The 16,086-nt window shown below is 44.0% G+C and overlaps 1 protein-coding gene across 2 annotated transcripts in view; it reads left to right on the plus strand.

The window, feature by feature from the left end:
- Positions 1–13,177: 13,177 nt before the first annotated feature.
- The window catches only part of SOX5 (SRY-box 5), a 673,706-nt gene continuing 670,797 nt past the window's right edge, over positions 13,178–16,086 (plus strand). For both annotated transcript variants that reach the window (XM_014959575.1, XM_014959577.1), the window contains exon 1: positions 13,178–13,280. The gene's annotated coding sequence lies outside the window, so the exon portion shown is untranslated. The remainder of the gene's footprint in view (positions 13,281–16,086) is intronic.

The following is a 16,086-nucleotide window of genomic DNA, read 5'->3' on the forward strand; positions in this document are numbered from 1 at the left end:
TTTTTTTTTTTTTAATGAAACCAGCAGGCCAAACGAAATAGGCACGTGGGAGATTTTGTAGGCGTTCAACGTCGCAATCATCGTCAACAACAACAACAGTAATACAGTAGGGGCGTCCGGGAGGACGGTGTCTGATGAGAAACTATTTTCTTTGAGAGGCCAGTGTCACGCTGGCACAGGTAGATTTTGTTACCGCTGCTACCGCTCAACCCCTGTAAAAGGAAAGCCAGCAGTATCCTACAATTAGAGACAAAATATTCCTGGGTTTGTTTTTTGGTTTGTTTTTCAGTTTGTTTTATTTTTTTTTTTTTTTTAATAGAGGTGCATTTTGCTTCTTCTCCGTCAAAGAGTGGAATATTCACTTCGGTTCAAATTAAAAAAAAAAAAAAGGGAGTTTTGATTCCAGCTGTAGAGCTATAAGGTAATGTGTCCTGGCTTTCCTCCTTCTGATTTCAACGCAGCCTTGCTGAAGTGAGCCACTCGGATTAAAAAGCAACTTCTTATAGATGAGGAGCTGGCACAAAGTTCTCAATCAAAACATTTTTATCACCTGAAACCTACCTGAGAGCAGCTACTAGTACCTGCTGCTGTTTTTAGACCCTCCTAGCGCTGAAAAATACATCGCTTTCTCAGAAATTAATTCTTCATCCTGCGAAACGCACTGTTTACAAATATTAAAATGAAATTGCAAGGGGAGGTTTTTTTTTTAGTTACTATTCTTTACCTACAATACCTGGCCGGGTTATAGCCAGCTTTGTTTCACAAGGTTCCTCCAGCTGAAGAGGGGAAGGCTGGCATCAGTGTGTTGGGTTTTGCGAAGGGATGGCGTGCCTGTCCTGACGTGATTTGAATGCGAGAACCCAATAAACACACGGCCGTTACGCGTGGAAATCTCGCAGCAGAGCTTTCGGGTTGAACTTCAGCTGTTTGGGTTGAGAGTTAGTCACACTGTAAGGAGTACAAGGGCTCGAAAGCTGCAAGTGTCTTACATAAACAGATGGACATTTGAGATGTATCGACTGTTTCGAGTTAATTCAGTGAACGTGTGGGTGCACGTGGATTTGATTTAGCCTAGTATAAGTTTTGGTAAGTGGAGGGAGCTTTTTAGAAAGGAAAGCAAAGCCTGTGTGTTTTGCCCGTACACGTGTGAGCTCCAGCTGCGGAGGTTCTGGGGGGCTGTGATGGTCTCGTTGCTGGGATGTGGTGGTACCAGGTGGGAGCTGTCAGGGAGCTGACTGGTTTTCACTCAAGTTATGCAGGCGGCTGGCTGATGGGTTTTGCAATGGTAAGGTACCCTTCTGAGGTCTCTGGGCTGAGAAAAGGAAAAAATGCTTAAACATACGTCCTGCTGCACCTTTCTCTGACGTGCCGCTTGCCCAAACGGGTGAGGTTGAGCGATTCTCGTTAAACTCTCAGATGTATTGTTTACAGCAGGGTAGTTCCTCAGCGTTCGGGATGAAGAAACAGCAGTTTTCTGTTACTCCTCGTCAAAAACCGTACCGCTGCCTTCCAGGAAGGTTTGTGAGTGGCGCAGCTAACTGTCACTGCATAAAGCAATGGGAGGAGATGGAGACTTGGCATCTCGGAGGGTGCTGCTGTGGTGCAGCGTGTGTACAGGAGCTTTGTGTCTGCCTGCGGCTCGTACTCACCCTGATACGAAACACTGTGGTGTTGGCATATGGGTACACCAAAAAAAAAAAAAAAAAAAAAAAAAGAGCGTTTGTTGAAAAAGAAGAATTCCGGCATTTAGGAGAAAAGTAAATGAACAGTCCTTCTAAAAATACGACAGTATGCTAAAATATTGCCAAAGCACTGCTGTGACGCTGTTGTAAGCTGTCATATTTTTTGACCATTATAAATAGATTAGTATTATTATAAGGATTTTTTTCCCGTTAGCAAAGAAGTTTTTTTGGTTTTTTTTTTCTTTTTTTCCTGTTTTCTGCATAAGGATCCTTGCATGTCCCCTGATCGGGCAGGGCCGTGCTCCCACTGGAAGCGGTGGGAGAGTTGCTGGTGAGGAGGTGGGAAACTGGGCCTTTCACCCTGGGAGGGGCCCTTGTAAAGCTTTTAAGGCTCCTGTGCTGTAAACTTGTTTTTTTACAACCTGTTTTGCTTATATTCTCCATTTCTTCAAGACATCAGAGAGGGTCCAGTCGATCGCTCATGGTACACGTTATTAGGTAGTCAAGTTCAGGCCAAATTTGGTTTAGACAGTGCCCATTCTTATTTTGGAGCCCAAAATAAGAATGAGCCCCTCTTCAGTGGCACTGAAGTGTTGGGGTCTTTGGGGAGTTTTCTTCCTTTTCCATGCTCTGCTCGGACCCAATTAGAAAAACTTCCTTTTGGATTTGTGACCAAAACTGTAGGACAAGGAGAGTTTGAAGTTGGATCTCTCTCCCATTTTTTGAAATTGAGTAACAGATAAAGAACATTGAGGTCAAGACCAAAGCATTAGGTGTGGGTCGCACTGCTGGCTCTGCCCCGGTTACACCTCCTTTGGGCATTGTGTGGGGAGCAAAGATTGCGGGTAAAGGGCATTTCTGATGCCTCGTGCATGGACATCCTGGATCCGTGGAAGATGATCGTTCTTGCAGTACCTTTCCCCGTGTCTCCAGCCCCTTCAAGCAGCTGGTGAACACCCGCAGGCACGTAGACAGTACGGTCCGTGTCCATAAAGCACGGTACCTGGACAAGTTTTTGTTGCTCACAGAGCACACGTCCTTTCTGGTTGCACAGGTTTCTAGGCGAGGAGACCATACGCTTCATGACAGCTTGAGGAGGGTCTGCTTTATTTTCTGTCTTCTCCAGCCTCTCTCTTTTCCTTTGGGCTGCAAGCGTAGGTTGAAACTCGGGTAATACATAAGAGGATCCCTTAATATTGGCTATTTTCAGAGGCACAAAGGACAATTACTTTCTGTTCCTGCTAGCCTCCTGCTGGCTTACTAGCTGCTTGGGAGGCTGGTGATTTTTTAAGAATGCCACTTTACCCAGTGCATCAAATACGGAGCAAATCTTTGCTCACCAAGATCCCGGTTCCTACATCCTGTGGTAACACCAAAAATTGAACTTGAGTGGCCCAGTGCGCCAGCTCCCCACTGTGATGACTCATACGACCATCAGCACTTTTTAGAGTTAAATTTGATCCATTGGCCCTGAGCAGTGCTGCAATTGCTGGCTAAAAGACCCTTCAGTGAATTGTCCTTTAACCGAAATTCTTGCCCCCTCCCCCTCCCCACCCCATTTCCTGTTGGTCTTTTAAATAAAAAGAAATCCTGGTGACAAAGCTAAAGTGTATTCTGTGATTATTGTTTAAAGAAAGAGTATTTACCTGTATTTTAAGGAAATTAATTGCCTGAAAATTGCAGGTCAGAGCTATTTTGTAAGGATAGTGCTTTTCACTACTGCAAAATCTCCTCAAGGAAAAAAAATCTCACACTATTTAAATTATATAGTTATGTGCAAGTATTTGCTCCTGTGAATGTTTACAGTTAAACACGTGGGAGGGTCTGTACTGTATTAATACCAGTCTGATAAAGGACACTGAACTCTCAAACCCGACTGGGTTATTTGTGAGCGTGTTCAGAGAGAATCTGAGTGGGCTCAACTGGCCAGTGCAATTTGGTTTTGTACCTTCTGCAAGGAGCATCGTTTACAGAACACAGTCCAAATAAAACCACATCCCGCAGAGGAGTGATTTCCATTGTAGTCTCCTGGTCCCTGGCGGAGTGGTCTGGGTTTTACTTGAAATGAGTCTAAAAGGTCTTGGGAAAGCTGACGTCTTGTTCAATAGGCTTAGATTTGCTTCCATAGGGTACTTGACTACTCCCTAATCAAAGCCAAGGGAGATGCTTAAGGTGTAGTGGAGTATAAGTAAAATTGTATTTAAGGTCCTGCTCTTAGTGGCAGTGATGTTAACGTATTTAATTTAATTTAAAACCAGATTTTCAGCACTGGCTTTTGGCTTAGGCAGGGTAGAAGATTGGCTAGGACGGCAAAGAACTGACGGGACAGGGTGAAGTTACGCACTCATAGCTGGGCAGCAAGGGCTCCTCCTGCTCTGAGAAGTTACTTTGCCCATACTTTTGTGGAGAGGGGTCAAAATTCAGTTAAGCTTGCTCTGCTTAAAAGCATTGAGCTGGCTCTGAAGCAGGTGAAAAAATGGTTTGCAGTTTCTTCAGTTTCTATAGGGGGTAGGTGAATACAAGAAGCTGAAGTTGGCCCGCGTGCTGTGCTGTGTTTTCTAGCAGTCAGTCTAAAGACACGTTTAATTAAACTGATTCAATGTCTAAACTAGGATTAGGGAGTTTACTTTTTACACTGCTATAAAATCCTTGTGTATGAGTGAGCTTTCAGTGTAATGAAAAGGGCCAGGGGACACAGTTGTAATCCTCAGCTAATGAATTAAAAGTTAATTTTACAGTCCATTTTAAGAAAAGAAAGCAAAATACCTGTTACATGGCAAAGTCAGTGTTAGGTCCCAGTTTCTCACAGTCAGTGCCTTTGGTCAGTGAATAGCAGAGTTGCTTTTCTTAGCTGGGAACACCACTTTAACATCACAGCCCACTTTCTAGTGGGACTTTAGTCCTAATGGGCCAGATTTATACTGAGAAAAATACAGAAGCTGTAGAGAAGAGAAGAAAATTAGAAAATGAATGGTTTCCAAGTTATTTCAGAGCAGATTGAATTAAAGGCTTTTGACTTTGGCATTAAAGAATTCCGTACAAACACAGGGGAAATACCTACTCTGTAACAGTGATTCCCCATCAGATCCCACTGCAATGGAGTCTCTCCTTCTCCACTGACTCTGGAAGGAGCCTGAGGACATTGAGGATCCCAGGGAAAGGGGGATGTTGTGGCTCTTCGTGTGTTGTCCTTATTTGTGCATCAAGTGACACACGACTGTGTTTTCACCGAAATGAGGTTGCTCCTTATGCCATGGTATTAAAGATCGCACTTCTCGTGCCAGAATATAGACAAATGCATAAATAATAACAAGAAATGCAATGTATGTGTCGATTTTCCTTCCGTTTAATAATAAATTGAACGCATCTGCTACGGAGGGTATGCAAAATATATAAGAAGTGCATGCAGTCGCAGAAAAGTGAATGTGCTAATGCAATATTCTGCTTTACGAAGACAAATGTGGGAGAAGAGTGTGTTTAGTAGGAGATACTGCGCTCTCTTCTGTGCCTCAGATTGATTTTATATTTGTAATTGTGTGCCGGCGGCCGCCAGAAGCAGGACAGTCTGATTGCGAGGAAACGAAATGATTTGTTCCGATTCCTGGGAATGCCAGTTTGTTGAGCGGCACCGTGGTGCATTAAGTGCGTTGTGGTTGAGATTAACAGATGTAGGACAATTAATTAGTTCAGGTTTGTAAGTCATGCCTAGATACTCGGTCAGTCGGCGCACGCGGAGGGTGAGCTTTTTGGTTCTCGCTGAAACTCGTTGCTGAGGTGGGTTTCTTGCCTCCTGCTGGTGGTCAGGAAAGACAGAGCTGGAGTAGAAATACTGACGTTCTTGTCACTTCTGTGAAACAGCTTCCATTTGAAACCTGAAATTATATATAATGAGGCATTCCAATAAACAGGGTTGCCGTAGGTAGGCAGCAGTTTGCATGGGCTGATGGAAGTTCTGCGGCTGTGGAGGAATAGTATTAATTCTCCTGAGAGATGACAAATGAGTAAATGCTGATGAATATGTACAAATATGTACGTGTGGATATAGTGCTTCTGAAAGGCAGCTGACAGCTCTGGAAACGGAAGGCCTCTCTCTGCCAGAAAAGCACTGGAGAGGAAAGCAGCACCATGAAAACATGTTGGGTGCATCCCCTCCCAGGGGTGTCTTCTGGGGGCAGCCCCTCCGGGGGGTGAAAAGGAGGGGAGAAGGGGGGCAGGTCTCCACGTGTTGGAGACCCTCCAGGTAAAACACTCACTCACGGGGTCCTGGGAGCAGGCGTGTGGTAGGTGGCCAACGTGTTTGGAAGGTGTGCACGGGAGCTTGACGTGGATGCTTAACCTCCTCTACCAGCGTCTTGTATCGTATGAGGTGTTGCCTTTGAATGATAGAAAATAGGGACTTTTTGTCAGGAAGTGCAGTGACAGGACAAGGGGTAATGGTTTTAAATGGGAAGAGGGAAGATTTAGATTAGATACCAGAAAGAAATTCTTCCCTGTGAGGGTGGTGAAGCACTGGAACAGGTTGCCCAGGGAAGTTGTGGCTGCCCCATCCCTGGAGGGGTTCAAGGCCAGGCTGGATGGGGCTTGGAGCAACCTGGTCTGGTGGGAGGTGTCCATGCCCAGGGCAGGGGGGTTGGAACTCCATGATCTTTAAGGTCGTTTCCAACTCTAACTATTCCATGATTCTGTGTGTGTGTTTATGAGGAGTAAGTTGGGAGGTGGGGAGGGATGTAAGGCAGAGTCTTGCACCTTCTACTACGCATCCCGCTGTTCTTTTAATAACTAATGCATTGTGTCAGAACAGAAAGTGGCTCCTAGTGAGAAGTAACAAGCTGAAATGGGGTAGAAAATGGAGAAACCAAGAGACTCTAATCCTTAAAGGTATATTGGAGGTAAAGGTGTGGGTACAGCAGCGTGAACAGCAGCAGTGGTTCTGGACCCAAGCACCTCTGTGATGCACACAAATAACAGCATAAGGAAGGAGCAATAAGAAGCCACATGGAAGAAAAATGCTGTTGCACAAAGTATAAGGATTTAAGAATGCAGGATTTTTCTTCTTGCTTTGCTTAGTTTTATATTCTGTGGTTATATGTATGAGAAAAAGGGAAATGTTTACTTGTTTACAGCTTTATATAATTATTATCTCAGCACTGTAAGTTCTGCTCCTTCTAAGGCTGAAGTGCTTAGAAATGTTTCTGTGTTTTCACTGTCCATTTGTAATTAACTCAGAATATGGCATGTGAGTTGTGGAGGTATGGTTTATGGCCCTGATGAGGAACACTATTTGAATACAGGCTTAACTTTAGGAATGTGGCTTAATAATTTAAATTCAGCAAAATGTGAGTGTTTGCATAAGTGCAGCGTTCAGTTGGAAAAGTAAGATTTCAATGCAAAGTCCCATTTTTGAAGGTGGCAGAGGCTGTTGAACTTCAGAGTGATTTAGGTCCCTAAGGGGCTCTAATGAAGGGAAAAAGTTAAGAAGAAGTTGGTTTGCTAAGTTACCAGTGTTGTTAAACATTACTTGTATGCTGTGACGAGTGCGAGAGGTGTCTTCTAGGAGCTCCGGAGACTGCGGGATTTACATGGATTCCAGTCTTAAGGAATGATATTGAGGGTATTTTAAATGGTTAATAGTAGCAGGGGTTAGCTTCTCAATGTCCTTGTCCAGTTTTGTATTCTTTCATAGAACCATGACTGTTGGCCAGGTTGGACCTTAGGTGGTCATCTGATAAGGCCACCTGCGTGGGGCAGGGCCGGTGCCAGCAGCAGATCAGGTCAGCCATGGTTTTGTCTAGTTGAGGCTTGAAAACCTTCATGGATGGAGGTGCCATGACATCTCCAGGCAGCTTTTGGTTTGTTTTGGGGTGTTGTCTTTCTCTGATTATATTTCAGTTTTTGTTATGCTGCTGTGAAGTACATCTGTGTTCGTTTTATGATACTTGCTAGTCTTTTTTTCCTGCTTCACAGAATCACAGAATCTTCATGGTTGGAAGGGACCTTTGAGATCATCGAGTCCAACCACAGAAAAAACAAAACAAAACAAAACAAAAACCCACCACCACACCTACCCACAAACAGACACAACCCAACAATCTCGGGCACTAGAGCATGCCCTCAAGTGCCACCTCTACACATCTCTTAAATACCTCCAGGGATGGTGACTCCGCCACCTCCCTGGGCAGGCTGTTCCAGTGCCTGACCACCCTCTCAGGAAGGGAATTCTTCCGAATACCTAATCTAAACCTCCCCTGCCCCAACTTCAGACCATTTCCTCTGCTCCTGGCATTATTCCCTTGGGAGAAGAGGCCAAGACCCACCTCTCTACACCCTCCTTTCAGGGAGTTGTAGAGGGCAATGAGGTCCCCCCTCAGCCTCCTCTTCTCCGAACTAAACATGCCCGGTTCCCTCAGCCTCTCCTCACAGGACTTGTTCTCCAGACCCCTCCCCAGCTTGGTGGCTCTCCTCTGGACACGCTCCAGCACCTCAATGTCCTTCCTGTAGTGAGGGGCTTGAGTAGTTGATCCAAGGCCAATAATGTGAACGTACATAGGATCTTGGTTTATAGGTTACACACAAAGGCTGACTTTAACCTAGAGAAGCTGATCCTTCTTGGCTCCCTCTGTCGATACAGAGAGAGAGGCTTATCTAGAAAGTGTTGTGGATCAAGAACTTCCATATCACCTTTGACTGTAAGAGGGATGACTCATCTCACTAGACCAAAGTCGCCCATGTGAGAGTGGAGCATCAAACATGGGAGGTAACCATTATGTGCCTGGTTTTGTACCCACTACTGTCAGGGCAGACGTTAAAACCTTGAGGTGGTGAGACTTCAGAAGCTGTAGCCACTTGAGTGTGGATCCACATGGGATTTCCAAAATTGCCGAAATAAGTTGGGCAGTCAGTGTTTACTGGTGTTTAATGGGCTTGGGAACACAGTTGTTTCCAAATCCAGCTTTTTTTAAAAAACAAAACCAAAAAACCTTTCAATAAATGAGTGAACCATTGAGAGTTTTGCTATTAATTTCCTTTATTTAGTGGGACAAGATTTTGCCCTCTTTTTGCGGTTCAGAGATTGTGGAGCTTTTTCAGTGTCTTAATAGGTTTTGGTTCAGCCCCTTGTACAGTTTCCCCTGTAGAGCTTTTGTTTGTTACAGCTCCAGCTTTGGAGATCAACGAGTGGGGTGTTTCTGTGGAGCCGTGGACTTCTCTCTATTGACTCAAACACAAGAGTTTAAAGAAAATGGGGATGTGTGTGGAGGAGGAAATGAAAGTGTATGGTTTTTTATAAAGTATCACCTGCAAAGCGCTTTTAAATAAACCCCTGTATAACCATGTGTGGGGTTTTTTCACTTGAAAGACACTATCTCCTTCTTCTAAACATTTGCACAGCAAAGTAATGCATTATTGCATTTTCATAAATAATTGAAAAGCAACTTAAAAGAAAGTAGGCCAACAGAAAAAAAAAGAAAAAGAAAGTGTCGGTTTCAAATTTGAGAGAAGAAAAATATGTTTCCTTCTTGATAGCAAGTCAGTTAAATGTTATTAAATCCCATTCTCCCACCCCGGCATGACCGAAGACAAATCTGACAATTGACAGTTTCATTTAAAAGAGAGAGAAACAGGGGGAAAAAAGGATTTGGAATGCCTAATCTGGTTTGTTTTGTTTAGTCTTTTTGTAAAAAAAAAAAAAAAAATAAAATTTCCCCTTGGTAGGAAAGGCCATTGTGACCCCTTATTGGTTTGCAAGTGACTGAGGAGCAAATCTCTGGAGGTCTGCGTGTTGGCTTCCCAGCCCTGTTCCCCGTGCTGGGCTGTAATAATGCGAGCTATTTTAGAACTGTGCATACGTTAGTGTTCTGGCGCGGCATGATACAATAATGTGTGAAAAAGCATAAGATCACACCTTGGTGAAACTTGCAGATTTCCTGCATAATCCGACAGTGAGCTCTTGTCAGGTTTTTGACTATATGTAAAGTGAGAATAAAGTTTCCAGAAGCAAAGCGCAAGCCTTGGGTGCGTTTCGAACGGCTGTGCGAGGGATTTTGGCCCCGGCGTGGTTAGGAGGGTGCCTGCCTTTAAGCCCCTTAGTCCCACCATAGCCCATGGACCTCCTTGAAGCGCTTAAAATTTGGTGCACGCTGTAAGCCCTTCGCCGGAGCACAGTCTAATTTTTGCTGAATGTGGGAAAGATTGAAGAGCCAGTGTAAATAATTGCCTAAAAAAACCCCAAGCAGTAAGAGGAGCAATTTTCGTGTAACATGCCGTGTGATGTATCTGGTGACAGAAGGAGGTGTCATTGGTGGGAACGGTTTACGGCCAGGGGTCTCATCACCAGGCTGCTGGCACCTTCCTGCTGGGCTGGTGTGGCTGAGAGAGGACGGGCAGGCTGGACATCAAGGCATCTTATGGTTACAAACACTCTCGGTGCAAGATGAGGACCAGGGCTTTGTCCCAGCAGGGGATTTGCGTGGGCTCTGGCCATGGATTTGTGCCGGAGCAGAAGTTAGAGGGTTGTGGTGGGAATTGCCGGGTGAGGTTCTAAGCGCTGGGCTTGGCTGGCAGGTCCTAGTGGTCCTTTCTGGCGTGAAGATCAAGAGATCAGTGATTGCCAGTATTATTAACGTGTTGCCACGTGGTGTTTTAACATCAGAGCTACTGCACGAGTGGGCCCTGTTCAGGTGAGCCCCAGTGGGTAGAAGCTTCATGCAACTGATCTGTCCACCAGAGGAAAAAAATACCAGCATGTGCCTTCTCCCCCGCTTTCCTCCCAGATTTACTCCATCCCCTTTTATTTTTTTATAACCGGTGTGGCTGTATTTTAAGTGACTGCCCACCATTTCCCAAACGTGTGATACATTTGGTAAGGATCTGGGATTTGGGATACTTCGATATAACTTTGTGTAGGTTTTACAGAAACACCTGACGTGTATGTTTAGTTCCTAAACACCTTCTGTGCTTGATTTATCCTCACAGGTTGTCAGGGTATTCAGATGACCTGAAACCGAGGAAGTGAGAGGGAGCTCAGCTGGCAAAAGTCTGACATCGAGTCTGACTGCGGCTCAAATTTGTTTTGCAGAGTTGAGCCCAGGCTGCGTAGGCGGTGAAGAAAGCCTTCTTCACCTTCGCCATTGTATCCAAAAAGCTTTGAGCAGCAGAATTTTTTTGCAGGTGATGAATAACCTAGTTAGCTCACATTGTTCCAATCCAGTGACAGTTCTCCTCTGAGGAGGCATGGTGGTAATTCGTAACAGCGTACTCAGTGGTGGAGACGCTCTGGTGGTTCTTCGGTAGGTTTTCTCAGCCAGAGAAACCATGCTGTCAGCCAGCTACCACGGACCACCATGCACTGGTTACTTCTTTCCATTGGGCACTGCTGTTTAACATGGCTCTGCAGGCTGGCTTCTAGGGCAGCAGGGTCACAACTTTGAACCCAGCTGTATATTTTCAGGGTCCCGTGGCGATTGCGATCACCAGAGGCATGCAGATCTTGAGGTTAGACATGTGGAGGATGCTCATAAAGCAGCGCTGTTTTGTGTTGTCACAGATTTTCCTTTCCCTTTGGTTGCAACGACCGGTGTCTCCTAGGGTGGAAGGCCAGGCCTGTCTCTCCTGGGGGCTTTCTTGTGTCGGTTGAAGGAGGGCTTTCTGGGCAGAAGACAGAGTCATTTTGTTGACACGGAACAGCGTGTCTCATTGTTTGTGTTATTACTGGTTTACATTTTTGTATTTGTATGAACAGCATATTGATGGCTGCGTGTTAAAACTCTGTCTTTTAGTGGCTTGTTTTCTTTCTGAAAAGGGAAGAAAGCTACATTCTTTCTAAGAAAAACCCCAGAATTAAATTGGAACAAGTACTAGTGCTGTGTTCATACATGATCAAATTCAGAAAGATTGGGGCACTGTGTATAAATTGCTTTCGTGTTCGTTGGGTTAGCAGCTGTCAAATAAGTGATTATAGACGTTGGCAAAGCTTTTCTTTCCATAATCGCTGTGAAACGGGGATGGAAATGTAACAGATGCCACTTAATATGGACCAGCACCTAGGTTCTGTTTCTGGGTCTGCCTCTTTATTGCCTCGTGGCCAAAGTTTCTTAGCATCTCTTTTGCTTTAATTCCTCACTGCTTATAAATGGAGATAACTGTACTCCCCCACTTTACAGGAGATTTGTAAGGCTGTGTGTTAAATTGTTTGAGATCCTTTGATGAAAGATACGAAATATATGCAATAGCATTAATGATAAGATTAAATAGAATAATTCTGTTGAGACTGAGGAAAATGATTGCTCCTAGGTGAGCTTTGCTTTGCTGGGCTGTGTTAACCTTCTGCAGGAAACAATTTGTGTCCAAGACTGTGTTGGGTTTTCATTTCCTGGGATTTTCAAATTTGTTATCTGACAAGGCTTTTTGATATCAGGCACTACACTTGAAGTCCTGTTGAAGAGCAAATGAAGCGTTGTGATGCTATTTTTTGCGGCATAGGAGTCTATGGTGACTCATTGAGTGTTTGTAATGCCTGTGACAGATTAAAAAAAATCAAATCAGTTACTCCCAGTGAGACGGATACACTCAGCCAGACCCTATTTGAGAATTATTTGCTGCACAGTTAAGACCAAAGTACACATCTTCCCCCTCCCCCCCGAAAGAATCCGGCTTATCATGAAATGTTTATCAGAGCCATATAAACATTTCTCGACTGCTGAATTTTGAAGGGAAATTCTTTTGGTCTAACATACGTATTGCAAGCAAAACTCTTCACGGATTTTTTTTTAAAAATATATAATTAGCTTGGTTACAGCCCTAATTATTACCAAGCATGCCAGCATCTGGCAAGGGTAGGGCGATCTGGGAATTCACTGCTTGAAGCCATGGAACAAAGTGTTCTGATCCGACCCCAGGCAGCGAGTCCAGGACTTGAACTGGAATCTTCAGGAGCAGAGAAGTCTTAAGTGTCTGGAAAATTGGCCTGTTGAGTCACCACGCAGGCACTAAAACAAAACTAATTTTAAGCAGGTCAGAGTTCAGTGATTCCCTCTGGAATCTAATTTTTTTTTTTCCCTTAAAAAAAAAAAAAGTCTCATGTTTTAAGTGAAAAGGGTCAAAGTTGATGCACTGCTACAATTTTTGAATGCTTTCCCTTAAGAACAGCCACCCAGGCTAGGATTAGCATGAAGGGCTGCTAGGCTGGCACTTCAGTGTCTGGGTTAAAAATATTTTAAAGCAGTAAATGCAGTCAGAACAGAGAGAGAGATCCCTGGGAGCCTTCCTGTTCAAAAATGTGCGAGCTCAGGGCAGCAACTGCAATGTAATTTAGGGCAGTATATGCTTCATAGCTTTGGAGAATATTGCCTCTTGTTAATGTTACATTGGAGGACAGTGGGATAGGAGTAATTTTAGCAAGGTGGTATTCCTGTTTGCTTTACATTGGAAACTTCAGAATAAATAAAAAGAAGCATCAATTGAGGAAGAAGAAATCTGACTGCCGAAACCAGCAATGAATCCGCCTCTGAGCAGACTATAGAGACGACAGGGGAAAGTTGGTGTAGAAACATTTTCCTGGGAATGCAGCGGCAGAAGGAACTTAGCAGACAAAGGCAAAATCAGGTACGTACTCCAAAAGGCACGTGGGCAAACTTTTGTCTGAGAGCCCAGCGAGGAGCCTGCACACAAAATGTTTTGGGGGGGGATCAGAGACAAAAAGCTCGTATTGCTTTTCCACTGCTGAAGAAGCGGGGCTGTCTATAAGCAGGGATGATTCAAATAGCTATTTAAAAAAAACAAAACAGACAACCAAACAAACAAATAACAAATGCTTGCGAGAGTGAGGGAGTTTTTTCATTCCCATTCCTTCATGAAGATGATTTCCTTCTTTTTTCCCTTCGGATCCTGCAGGGTTCCCTTTACATGTGCACGTGGAAAGGACGGGGTCTGGGCTACCAAGGGAGGCTTGAATCTGGATTCTTGTTTGTGTCCAGGCACGGAGAGCTTGGCGATCCCTGTTTATCTCTTAGGAAATAGCCATGCTTGCACAACAGGGCAAATGCAACGCGCAGATGTCAGAACAGCTAACACAAAGAGGGCTGTCTAGGAAAAGCCATGCCAAAGTGGAGAAGCAGCAGCGAGGACTTCTGGCTTCTTCTTTTCTTAAACCCCCCCCTTCCCCTCCTCCCGTCTCTGCATGGCTGTAGGCAAATCTCTAGGCCAAAATGGAATGCTCCGTTGTGAAAAGTGAGCTGTAGCCTTTGCGAACTCTTCTCTTGATAGGAGGATGCTTGCGGGAAGGGTTGCCCACATAGGGGTGCAAAGGTTTGTGCTCTGGTCATGGGTGCAACGGCCAGACTGGCCTGCACAACGGTACCTGTTCCCCAGGTCCTCCCCCGTGACGTGTAGTGATTGCTAGGTTTGTGGCTTTTGAGTGAAGGGGTTATAAAGCTTAAAATGTATTAGGAGAACCTTAGTCTGCCTTGCTTGTACGTGAAGTTATTGGGATGCTTCTCCTTTGTGTTCCTGCATCATACGATGCCCAGGGATCTGAATGGGAAGATGTGTGAGGCTCTTGAGATCCAGTTTGTCTTCCAGGCTACGTTTTTCTCAGGCTTAACAAGTAGCGACCATAGTTTACTGAATTATTTATTTAAATTTTGGGAAAACGTACTGACATGCAATTGCTTTTGCATTTAAGATCACAGTTTATAGCCCTTTGAAGTCTGCGTGTTTGAAGGAGAAAGAAGTGCTTAGGATGAGCTGAACTTGAATTAAATGGCGTGGGCAGGTAACAGATTGAATTTGTGGTATGGCTCGTTTTTGCTAAGGAAGTCAGTCAAGCAATGAGTAATGCTGGGCCGACTCGTATCATAACAGGAGGTGGTGTAGCTTTAGTGCAAGGCAGTGTGGTTCACTGAGTCTGAATTATGGACCAGTTCTCCTAACTTCAGGGATGGTGGTGGTTCTGAAGAAAAAAAAGTTCATTTATGTTTTGAATAGCTTTATGATTGACAATTGTAAAGCTGGGATAAATCACACAGATTTCCAGCCCTGATACTTTCATTCACAGTGATTTGAATCTTGAAAATTACAAATTGTTTAAAGATTTGGTGGGGTTTTTTTCCTTTTTTGAACAATATATTTCTTTTTACTAATATATAACCCAGTGGAAACTTTGCAATAAGGAAGAATTTTAGGGAGCTAAGAGGCAGAATGTGTTTTGGGTAGTCCCCAAATATAGTACTGAATCTTTCATTTGATCTCTGCATTAGTAATTCCACAGTTGTCCTTGTATCCAGCCCCTTTTTAAATCTTCTGTTAGCGCAAGAGGGTTGCAGCCTGTGCATGCTGTGCTGATCCTTTTTGTTTAACTGGCGATGCTTTTGCACTCAAACGAGCTATCAGAATGTGATGGGTCAACAGGATCGTTCTCTTTGCCATGAAGCACACCTGAAATATCTGCTTAGGTAGCGCCTGTGATTTCTCAGCAAATATTCAACCCAGTGGGGGGCTGCAGGGCTCACCTCCATCTCCCAAGGGTTAACAGTAACCTATAATAATAATCCTGTGGCACAAAAGTGCTTCTTTTTATGCATTACCTATTTCCAGAGGCCTAATTTAGGTTTTGTATCAAAATGGATATCACAAACGCTTGGGCTTCCCGCTGAGAAGGAAAGTGCTACCGAGAGACTTCGTTCTCTGTTATTCTTGTGGTGTCCAGGAGGGGTGAGGAGGCAAGGAAACAATTGCTGATATCTGTAGCAGTCAGTGGAAATAGGAGCAGGATGGGTTGCAAAGGTAAAATCATTTGACAGTATTGTTCCCGTGAAAGCCTGGCCTTTGCTTTCAGTTAGAATATATATATATATATACACATGTGAGTGTGTAAATAGATGTGTCTTCATACATGGGGCAAATTTACATACCAATTAAAAAAAAAAAAAAAAAGTTGTTGTAACTGCACAAAAATTTCACCTGTCATTAAGGGAAGAGGTTATTGTCATGGAGTAAAATGAGGTGGTGTGTTCTTGCCTAAATACGCAGGCGGCTACGCTGGAAGATCGGCACGGCTTTGTCCCCGCGCTCTCCCTGTACGCTTCATGCCAGATTCTGCTGTAGATCCAGTGGAACTGTTTTCATCAGTTACTTTCCTCAAGGATCTGTTTGTTGAATGTTTTCACATACCAAAAAAAAAAAAAAAAAAGCACGTTTGGATTTTATTTTGTTGTTGTTGTAAGAAGTAGAAGCAAGAAAAACAAAAGCTGAATTTTAATTTTTTTTTTTTGAGATCAGAAATGCTTACTGAACTCACAGGTAGTTTCTTCCTCCCTGGGATTGATTTTCCATTGGAAGCGTGTGTGGGGGGAGAAGGAAGATTTTAACAAAACATGTGTTTCTGAATTTCCTGGCAGGTTTTTTTTTTTTT

Source organism: Calidris pugnax, unplaced genomic scaffold, assembly GCF_001431845.1.
Source record: "Calidris pugnax isolate Ruff unplaced genomic scaffold, ASM143184v1 scaffold316, whole genome shotgun sequence".
NCBI classification, from domain to species: Eukaryota; Metazoa; Chordata; class Aves; order Charadriiformes; family Scolopacidae; genus Calidris; species Calidris pugnax.